Source organism: Sarcophilus harrisii, chromosome 5 (genome assembly GCF_902635505.1).
Source record: "Sarcophilus harrisii chromosome 5, mSarHar1.11, whole genome shotgun sequence".
Classification (NCBI taxonomy): Eukaryota; Metazoa; Chordata; class Mammalia; order Dasyuromorphia; family Dasyuridae; genus Sarcophilus; species Sarcophilus harrisii.
Genome location: NC_045430.1, coordinates 53,945,234 through 53,956,841, shown reverse-complemented (window position 1 = coordinate 53,956,841; position 11,608 = coordinate 53,945,234). Strand labels below are relative to the sequence as shown.

At 37.9% G+C, this 11,608-nt stretch overlaps 1 long non-coding RNA gene across 1 annotated transcript; it reads right to left on the bottom strand.

The window, feature by feature from the left end:
* Positions 1 to 913: 913 nt before the first annotated feature.
* LOC105750822 lies at positions 914 to 10,165 on the bottom strand. The gene is made up of 6 exons (XR_001121251.2): positions 10,076 to 10,165; positions 8,837 to 8,919; positions 7,605 to 7,718; positions 6,742 to 6,810; positions 5,983 to 6,029; positions 914 to 1,063 (listed from the first exon to the last, which is right to left on the bottom strand). It is a non-coding gene; the product is annotated as an uncharacterized LOC105750822 (long non-coding RNA).
* Between the last annotated feature and the right edge of the window lie 1,443 nt (positions 10,166 to 11,608).

The following is an 11,608-nucleotide window of genomic DNA, read 5'->3' as shown; positions in this document are numbered from 1 at the left end:
GGCAGGGCATTGGGGAGACGGCTCGTCCCCTGTAGGCAGTCCCTCCTCCAGTGCTCCTCCTGCCCCAATCCTCCCCAAGGACTTTGGGAGTTTAAAGCACAGAACTCTGTGGTTCCCGGAAATAGCAGTCAAGAATAGGGACTTTTCTCCAAATCTCCCTTCAATTCCATAGCTTCTCTCCTCGGCTAAAGCCTGATCCCTATCATTAAAGACTCCAACAGCTATTTTTGAGGAGAAATTTGAGGGACCAAATCTGGCTTCTGCAGCTTCCTCCATATATCTGGGGTAGGTTGTTTAACATTAACATCTCCCCAGGACAGATCAAGGAGGGTGTTGACCTTGGACCCCTCAGAAAGCTGGGTGGCGTCCCCAGAGCAATGGCCAGGTTTCTCCTCAGTATCCTGAGGAGGAGAAAAGCTGGAAGTCCCAGGATTTAGTTCAGGTGAGAGAGTTAAAGAGATTAGGTCTTATTCTGGAAGGGATTCAAAAGCCTCCTGATATGGACTACATAGAGGTGCAGAGGGGGGGCTCCCTTGTCCCTTAGAGGGGCTAGAAAGAGGGAGTTTGATTTCCTTCCAACAAATTTAAGGAGCACCCTACAATGCTGTTTTAATTTAAGCTTTTTAGGTTTGAGATCTTTCAAGCCGAATTTGTTTCTGCCTAAGGAAGGATCCTTAGAAACAGAGGTGTTTTGTCCCATTTTGCCACAAGCCTTAGTTTCCCTGATTCTATAGCTCCAGATTTTCCAGATTCCCGGTCAGAGAACCAAAATGATGTGGTTAGTGGCAGTGCAGAGAGCTGTGGGAGCCCCTCTTTGGTTGGAGACACAGTTTCAAAGTGAAAGAATTCATGAACCGGAAAAGTCTGACTGGCAAAAGGGAAGTTTATTGTTGGTTGAGAAGCCAGCTTTGCTAGGAAGACTGAGTTCTCAGTTGCAAGAGGTCCTGGCAGAGAAATAACAAGGTTATCCCTGAGAAGAAAGTCTCTTCTCAGCCAGCAGAAGTCCTGTTAGGCAGCTGTGCCAATAGCAGAAGTCCCTTGGTAAAGCACATACTTCAGATTTCTGCAAAGATATGAGTTTAAACTTGTCTTATAAGAGATCTGAGACTAGAGTTTCTATTGAATGAGATTCCTTCAATGTTGTCACTGCCCCCAGGCCTAGATTTCCAGTTGAATGAGACCACTTAAGTTATATCAGGTCCAGATCTCCAGCTGAGTGAGACCACTTAAGTTCCAGCTAAGTAGGAGTGGTCCTAGACTAATTTTCAACTCAATAGAGGGTGCATCTAGTCACCACCAAGATAACAAAATGAAGCCACTTATCTTAATTCCCTAAGGTGGGTTTCTCCTAGAGAAGAGTTTCACCCCCATGGTTTCCCCCCAAAAAAAATCAGGGAGGACAGTTTCAGGGTTCACCTCCTTCAAAGGGAGAGAGAAGAACAGAAAAAAGGAGGGGAGGAGGAAGGGAAGAAGGAAATAAATACATGGTTATTACATATGATAATTTCTGGCTTTTAAAAGTTGAAAACTTATTGGAGAATAGAAAATATTCAGAAAGATTGATGAATCATACATGCATCAACATGAATTAATTAGGAAAGAAAATGATAAAGATTCACAAATAACATGACTTACATAATAAAATTACATCAGTAACCTTGTGAATTTATAATTTGATATTTCTAGCTGTCTTAATGTTACCCTTTAATTTCATTTTCAAGCAAATATTTACTAGGTTTCTTCTTCATAATTATGCTTACAATTATAATACACTTCCTTCTCAGGTATTCTGCCATTTGTTTTCCTAATATGGCTCCAAATGGCAGACAAAGGAGTAGGCTGTTTGGTGTTCTCTTTGCTATCATGAGTTCTGAGCAGTAAATAGCTCATAAATGTACCACATCATTCATGAATTATTCATTTTTGTCCATGCTTTCTATAGAACACTATTCATCAAATTCACATCCAATGTACTGTACTGAGGTTACTTTCTCAGTGGGTCATTAAAGTAGCCAGCTACTCAGCCTTGAAACAAGGTTCCAGAGAGTTTTAGCTATAGAGAACATTTTTTATCATATTGAAACATTTTCATTTGACTTTTTCTGTACTTATCAGAGTCACAGATATGATGAAATGGTTGTCAGAGAACATCAACAGCCTTTGAAACACAGTCGCCTTTGATGGGTTGGAATTTTCATCTAGTATTAAAAGTCATCTTTGTACACAGCTTGTTTGCTTTCCAATTTTATGTCCAGAGGCAAAAGGCCCTATTCATGCACAGTACAGATGAACTGAGTTAGGTTTGGGATAGTGAAGGGCTTTCTTCTCCTGACCACCCTATTTAGACCCTGTGGCCTAGGGCTTTGTTCAGTTTTGTTTGTCTTTTCTTTTCTAGAGGATGGCAGAAGAGTCCCTGAACCCTGAAATTTGAGCCCCATGACCTTGGATGCAAGATTCCTGGCCAGATGTTACAAGCAGCCCTGCTAGATAGCCTTGAGAAACCAAAATACTAGGATGCAAGGAAGGAGAACTTTGGAATTCATGCTTTGTAGGAACTAAATGGAGCTGTGAGTTGAATCCCCCTTAAGGATACCCACAACTGGGAGAGGAGTGGAATGTAACAAATTTTGTCTTTAAGCAGTGAAAGCCAGAGTGGTCACTGTTACATTTGTATGTGTCTGTATTCAAATTGTTTATCCCAAATAGAAAGGAAATTCCTTGAGATAAGAATTGTTCCTTTTTTTGACTTTGTACCCTTAGCAGACTTACTTGAGTCATGTCCAGAAGTTTCTACAAAATAAGAGAGAGAAGGAAGGAGACAAAGAGAGAAAGAAAAAGATAAAAAATATAGCAATAGCAACAGAGAGAGACAAAAGAGAATGGGAGGAGGGAAAAAAAGGAGAGGAGAGGAAACAGGAAAGGAGGCACACAGGAAGTAAGAAATAGGGGTGAGCTACAGCAGAGAAGAAAAAGATTGATAATGGACATTACCCTTCTCCCCAAAACCATCTTCAAACAGAAGCCCCAGGTGAATCAACTCTTCTAAGATTGAGGGAATTTCCTCTGCTCTTACCCCAGCTTTCCCTCCCTATGCCTGTCCACTAACAAATATTATAACGTATAAATAGCTTGCTTCTTTACTTAAACTTTTCTAGTAATTTGAATTTTGTCTCAACCGTGATGTTTTTTCACAGGATTAGCTTAAGATGAAGATAAATTTAAATAGGGCAGAGAATAAAACCTCTCTCTAAATTCTGGGAATTTTCCCAAGTGGGGTATATAAGTTAATGTTAGTGTGTTCCTAATTGAGGTTTAATACTCAATAATGAGTATAAACTTCTCAAGTCAGTCAAAGGCAGGACCATGTCAGTGTGAAGGGATGATTATATTGCCTATAAGCTAAAAAAAAAAAAAAAAAAAGTTTTATTAACAGGGCAATTTTCCTCAAAAACCATATGAAACCAAGCCTCTGAACAGTCTGATGTAATGAAAACACTCTCCAGCCTTTCCGGTCTAACTGGAAAAAACTTCAAAAGTCAGTCTTACTGGGATGAAAAGGGTGCTGAGCCCAACTCATGTAGACTTTGGGAAAACCAGGGAAGAGGGTGTTAATCCCAGCAAATCAGCAACTAAAACCCTAAGTCCTGGCTCAGTAGAAGAGCAAATCACTGGGGCAGCTTCCAGACTCAGCTGGGAAACCAGGCTGTTTCCTGAACAGAGCAGGCAAAGCTTTGCAAAGACAAGTAGCCACTGTGCTCAAAGCCAAGGCTCAGAGATGCACAGGAAGCTTGGCATAGTGCTCCCTTTAACATGGAAGTAGAGCTCAGCCTTAAAAATAAAAAAAGAGAAAATAGCAAAAGGAAAATGAACAAGAAACAAAAAAGAAATTTGACCACAGAAAGCTATTATGGTGACAGAGCAGACCAAAACACAAACTCAGATGAGGACAGAATGTCCACAGAAGAAATCTCAAAGAATAATATAAATAGGTCTCAAGTCCTAAGAAGTTTCTTGGAAATGCTTCATAAAAGACTTTAAAAGATAAATTGGAGAAGTGAAAGAAAAAACGAGAAAGGAAATGAGAGGTATGCATGAGTTAACAGTTTGGAAAAGGAAAGGAAAAAAAAAAACTGTCTGAAGAAAAAAAAAGTTTGTTTACTGAAAAAACAGTAGAATAAACCAAATGAAAAAGAGATATAAAAGATAACTGAAAAAAAATCACAGAACAGGGAAAATGGAAGCTAATGATTTGGTGAGATAGCAAGAATCAATCAAGCAACCTAAAAAGAATGAAAAAAATGGAAGAAAATGTGAAATACCTCATTGGTAAAACAGCTAACTGGAAAATAGATCTAGAAGAGACAATTTTAAAATTATTGACCTATCTGAAGACCATGGCTAAAAAAAGAGCCTTCTTCAAGTGATCATTAGGAAAACTGCCTCAATATTCTAGAAAAAAAGAGGGAAATACTCATTTAAGGAATCTATTGATCACTATTGGAAAGCGTTCCATAAGGAAAACCCCAAAGAATATTGTTGTGAAACTCCAGAACTATAATCTCTAGGGAAAAATACTGCAAACAGCCAGACAAAAATAATTCAAGGATTAACAGTCAGGATTACCTAGAATCTAGCAGCTTCTTCTTTTTTTTTTTTTTAAATAGCTTTTTATTTACAAGTTATATATATGGGTAACTTTACAGCATTAACAATTGCCAAACCTCTTGTTCCAATTTTTCACCTCTTACCCCCTACCCCCTCCCTCAGATGGCAGGATGACCAGTAGATGTTAAATATATTAATATATAAATTAGATACACAATAAGAATACATGACCAAACTGTTATTTTGCTGTACAAAAAGAATCAGACTCTGAAATATTGTACAATTAGCTTGTGAAGGAAATCAAAAATGCAGGTGGGCATGAATATAGGGATTGGGAATTCAATGTAATGGTTTTTAGTCATCACACAGAGTTCTTTCTCTGGGCGTAGCTGGTTCAGTTCATTACTGCTCCATTGGAAATGATTTGGTTGATCTCGTTGCTGAGGATGGCCAGGTCCATTAGAACTGGTCATCATATAGTATTGTTGTTGAAGTATATAATGATCTCTTGGTCCTGTCTAGCAGCTTCTACAATAAAGAACTGAAGGGCCTGAAATGCCATATTTTAGAAATATGGAAATATGGAAAGGACGTAGGATTACAACCAAGAATTAACCACCCAGCAAGAAAGACTCAGCATTATCTTTCTTCAATGAAGTAAGAATCTTTCAAACATTTCTATTGAAAAAACGAGAACTAAACAGAAAATTTAATCTACAAACACAGGACTTGAGAGAAGCACAGAAAGGTAAACAGGGGGGAAATGTATATATATACACACACACATACTATTTAAAGATTATTTATATCTTTAACTCTTGAGAACTGTATTTGTCACTGGGGCAGACAGCAGGGGGAGGGAAGAGAGAGACATCACATGGACTGAGGGTGTGGTTGTAAATGGATTCTGATGTGATGACATTAAAGAAAAAGACACTAAGGAGTGGAAAAAGATCTGTTCTGGAAAAAAAAGAGAGAAAAAGGGAGGTATAATGGGACAATTAGATGAAATATATGAAGAGGCACAAAAGACTTATTACAATTGAGGGAAAGAAGGGGGTGAGGGGTAGTTTTCAGAGACAAAGTAAAAAGGAGAGTGTGGTAAAGAGTGATGACTGTCTACCTCACAATTATACTCTCTACTTGGATACCCACAATCACCTGGTATAACAAATGAATGAATGAATGAGTTAGCCTCGCTAAAATGAAGAGTCAAAGGGTTTCAGAAGTTCAAATAACTGGTAAGTGGGAAGGATATATATCACTAATTAATTTTAGTAAAGTCTGAGTAAAGTCTGGAGGCAGCTAGATGGATCAATGGATAGAGTGCTGAACCTCAGGAAGACCTGAGTAGAAAATCCAGCCTCAAATACTTACTAGTTGAGTTATTCTGGGCAAGCCACTTAATCTTTGCTTTTGTTAATCTGCAAGAGAAGAAAATATCAATTTAACATGCTATCGAAAACAGGGTCATGAAGGGTCAGACTCAACAACAGAGTGTAAGTAAAATTTTAAATACATTTTTACAAAGAGAAAGAAGGTAGAACATTTCAAATATGTTTTTCTTTCCATAAAAGCACAGATTTAAAGATGGAAGAAACTTTGAAAGTTATCTATTTTATCATTTACATTTTAGGCACTTGAGACTCAGAGAAATTACTTAATTAAACATAGGTCAGCCAGATAGTAAGCATCAGAGACAAGATTTGAACACTTGACTATATCTAGTACTTCTTATCTAAAGAGGTATAATAGCTATTTTCACATTTGAAGAAGTCTTTTGTAGAAGAGGCCTAGAACCAGAGAATCAAAGAACTTGAACTGACTTTAGAGGTCATCTTGTTCAACCACCTCACTTTTGAGAGAGACAATTGGGGTTAAGTGACTTGCCCAGAATCACACAGGAGAAAGGGTGGATGTCTATACTAAGCAATCTGGCTGTCTCTTCTACCACTTAGGTACAATCTGAGCAGAAATGAGGGAAATTTGGGGAGCTATTTTAAATTGAACAGAATCACAGATTTTTGAAAACCATCTGAAAATGTTTTAAAAGGTGTATACCTATGAACGTTACTATTTCATAGAACCACAGAGTTAGAAGACAACTTAGAGATTGTCTGAGCCAGGGGTTCTTACCTTGGGATCTACAGACTCCTGGGAAAATCCTTATGAATTGATTTTGGCAGTCCAGAGGGCGTCTGTAAACTCAGAACAGAAAGAAATGGCATCTTTATTTTCAATAATCTCAAACTGAAATTTAGTATTTCCTTAATTTATCTTGAAATATAATACACAGAAGGGGAACATAGATCTCTAATACAAAAAAAAAAGTTAAGCATCCCTCATCTAGGTCATTTTACACTTAAAAAAATTGAATGCCAGTTACATAAGAGACTGGCCTAAGATTACCAAATTTGTAGTTAGCAGTTAGAACTCTTTGCTACCAATCCAGTGCTCATCTCCCTCTCCCAAACATCTTTTCTCTGTCTTCTTTGTTGAAAACAAACCTCTTCATTCCTAGCTGTGTGACCATGGGCAAGTCACTTAACCCCAATTGCCTCAGCAAATTAATTAATTAATTGAAAAAAAGAAAAGAAAAGAAACCTCTTCACACAAACCCCCTTTACTCTCTATCCAAGGAACCAGAAGCAGCTTTCTAAGCAGCACATAATGTCAAATGGGTTCTCTCTCCCTCTGTGTCTCCCCCTCTGTCTCTCCCTCTCCCTCTGTCTCTCTCTGTCTCTGTGTCTCCTCTCTCTCTGTCTCTGTCTCTCTCTCTTTCTGTCTCTGTCTCTTTCTCACTGTCTCTGTCTGTCTCTCTGTCTCTCTCTTATTCATAAAATGGCAACCACTACTTGACTATTCAGTCCTCTTCTGACTTTGGTCAGTCTTTTGCGTTGAGGTGTTTGGCAACTAGCAAGATTTCTTTCCCCTGTCTTTTCTTGAGTGAATATTAATGTATCTCCAAATGTTCTAAAACAAAGAACTGTTAAGGTTACTTGCAGAAGGGCTCCAGATCCAGCAGCTGGGAAATCATTGGCACTTGGAGTCTTGGGTAGAATCTTGTCTTCCTCAAAGCAGTTTTAGTTCACCAAGTCTGTACAAATTGCAGGCTGCAAGCAAAGCAAGGAACAGTCTAGGTAATACCTATATCAGTCACATATATAGAAATGAGCATCTCCTTGTTAGACTATAACTATAATTATATATATATAACCTGTAATAGCCCCTAAAACAGGAGTATCAAATAACTAAATGTTGGTTGGAGGAGTAATTGAATGAATGAAATGTATGTATAGATAAAAGAAAAATCAATTCAGAATGATCTCTTGAAAATGGAATACTATAATGAAAGGATCACTGGGATTATTGTTAGAAAAGAATTGGGTTCAAATCTGGTTTTTTATATTTGCTAATTGTGTGATCATGGGCAAATCACATAATTCATTTTAATTCAGTAATCATGTATTGAGTGCCTGCAACTGCCCCATTGTACTAACATAAAAAATAGATAAATAATAACAAATATAGTAATAATATAATTAAAACAATGTAATAATAAAGATAAATCATGCAACAATCTTGAAATCAAGGAGTTTATATTCTGCTGATTGTAACATCTTTGAGTCTCAATTCAGTACTGATATTACTTGTAGTAATGTCGTGTTATAAGATTCAAATAAGATAAAAGTATGAAAAGTGCTTCCAAAACAATAAGGTGAGAAACCAAATCTTTTTATCCTGTTACTATTTTAGTTACCCCATTCTACCCCATAATGAAGGAGGCTCTGAGTATCTCACCTAGTTGGCTCTGGAGATGACTTTCTCCTCATCAATACCAGAGTGCTCCACAATTGTGACTAAGAGATAATGAGTTCTCAAAGACTTCCACTTTTCTAGTTGAGGAATTTACTTCAGTGGAAAATGCAAATCACATGTGTACATGTACACATACATATACATAAATATATATGCAATACAGACATATAATTTGATATTGTGATGTATATGTACACACATATACACATATGTGTGTAATCATTATTATTGTTGCTTTGTGCCACTATGGGAACAGCAGAAGCACAGAGAGATGGAGCTTTTTTAGAGCTCACTACCTAGCTAGGATGTGTACAGTGTCCAGGGAGGACTAGCTCCTCTGATAGGAGGAATGCCAAAGTCTTTTCGGGGTTGCTTATCCACTTTTGGCATATGCCTGTCACTCAATTCTCACCTATGGCTCCCAGAAACTGTCACATGTTCAGAGGCCACATCCCAAACAACTGATTTTTGTCTTGCCATTGGACTTTGATGATTCTGGAAAAGAGACCAAGGTTGATGATTTTGTGCAACTCTGTTTTACTTAAATCACTCTCTGATTCCATTGGTCCTTTTCAAAAACAAAGAACAAAAAAAACATCATCTAGCTGGAGAGAACATAGACTTCTAGGAGATCAAGCCTGAAAGAGTCTAAAGAGTCATCTTTTCCAACACTCTCCTTTCAGGTGAGAAAACCAAAGCCCAGAAGGTTAACTTTTACTAGATTGTTAGGTTTGAAGTTAGTATTTGAACCCAGTTCCTGGATTTCTAAAGTGAATACTCTTTTCAATGTCCTTTTTAAAAATAAGAATATTCTTCAACACACACAATATACACAGGCAGTAATGTCCCCACAGAATACAGGTTGTGATAGGGGGTTCTGCTGTCCTGTTTTTCTTTTTCTCAGTCCTATTTGAAGGGAGAGCTCTGAATGCTGCTTTTGATTCCATGTTCCATGTAGCTTTCAGAAAAAAGATTTTGTCATCCTACTCAGAAGGAACCATGTGTTTCAGCATGTAGACAATGAATAGAACCTTTCAGGGCAGAGAAAGGAACTCGGAACCAAACATGGTTGTAAGCACAGTATTTCTGTTGAAGCTTTTCCCCTGACTGGAAACATGAAAATAGAAGAAAAGCAAATTCCAGAGAAATATAATATGAGGAGCAGGATTAGCTTGTGGTTCTGATTTCATAGCAATAGAAGCCTTTCAAAATATGAATCACTTCTTAAAGCTGAATTTACCAGAAAAACCCCAAACATTTCCAAATACATTCTGTTCTACTGAATAATTCTCATCTGGTAGCAGACCATACCAGTCCCAGTGACTCATACAAGACACTTTGTAGATATTAACATGTCATATAATCATGAGCTATTATTTTATGTATTTTAAATCTGTCCATTAGGAGAGACAATGCATTTAAGAGCCTTCCTGAATAGTCCAGGTATGAAAAGAACAAGAAAATGGCCATATTTCAGAGCCACATTGCCAGACATGAGAATAAGCACAGTGAGGTTAGGAAACTGTCTGGAGGGCAAAGGGAATCTTTAGGGAATTCACAGGCAGGACAAAGTGTGTGAAGGTTGGACAATATAAACAGCAGCTGGAAGAGGTATTAAATTAGGAAACAAAAGAAATGAACTACAAAATACCTGAGTCAGTAGAACCCCGAGGGTTATGATCTAGCTAGTAAATGAGACTTTCCAAAAGCAATGAAAAAGGGGAAAGGAGAGTGGAAGGTAGAAGAGTGGGGATGAGAAAAGAAGGAAAGAAACAGTGTCTAGTGAGGGACATGATAGAACAGAAGATAGAAGAAGAACATCCTCTAGAGAGATGGGTTGTCAAGAGAGAGGAATTTAAAAGATGGAGCAGTGCTAGCAACTTCAGAATGACTCATCACTGAAAGGATGCTGCCAGCTGCCATATAGATAAAACTTTGGTCTCAGTGATAAGAGTGAAAAGTCAGGAGCAGCTTATCAACAAGGGGCAGTGGGTGGCATAGTGGATAGAGCACTGGCCCTGGAATCTGGAGAACTTAATTTCAAATCTGGTTTCAAACACTGACCAAGTCATTGCAAATATAAACACACTTAGCTCCATGGTATATGTTTTGCATTTTTCATCCTGCTTTCCTCCCCCTTATCTTATCATTACACACACACACACATACACACACGCAAACACACACACACAAACATACTTAAACACTCTCAGGACTCTTGCTTCAAGGACTTCAAGTCCTGTGTTGGTTGGTTGAGCAGGAATAATTACTGTGATTCTATATAATGGTCTTTACTTTTCAGATAAAGAATTTCTTCTTGAACTACTGGGTATCCATTACATTGAGGGCACGGCTAAGTGAGATATTGGGGATGGAAAATGGAGGACTCTGTGTTCTGGTTAATAAAGACTGACTGAATGAAAATAAAAATCATCAGGTGCTTGCAATGAACTAAGTCATCTCAATGAACTTTGGGTTAACCTAAAACCCATGACATGAAAAGAACAAGTTTGGGAAGAAATGTGGAAGAGAGAACATGCCAATGGACAAAACATCTGATTTGGCATAGACACTTAACTTAAAAGAGATGAATATTCAGACACAACAAACAGGTATGACAAAGCAACAGAAGAGAAGGGAAAAAGAATATTTCCATGATTGTCAATGACATCTGCTGGGTATGCAGTGGATAGAGCTCTGGGCCTAGAATAAGGAAGAGCTGAGTGAAAAATCTGCCTTCAGACACTTATTAGCTTTATGACCCTGTGCAAGTAACCTTTTTGCCTCAGTCTTTCCATGTGTAAAATGGGGACAATAAAAGGACTAACTTCCCAGGGTTGTGGTAAGGATAAAAGAAGATAATAATTGTGAAGCCCTTAATATAGTGTCTGGCACATAATAAATATTATATAAATATTGGCTATTACAGTACTGCTGATTTGTTATTGTTGAGTCAGTTCAGTCACATCCAATTCTTTGTGACGTCATTTGTTTTTTTAGTTGTGTCTGACTCTGTGACCCATTGGGTTTTCTTGGCAAAGACACTGGAATAGTTTGCCATTTCCTTTTCCAGTTCATTTTACAGATAGGAAAATGAGGCAAACAGGATCAAGTGATTTGCCCAGAGCCACATAGTCAATAAGTGTCTGAGGCCAGATTTTAACTCATGAAGATGAATTTTTCT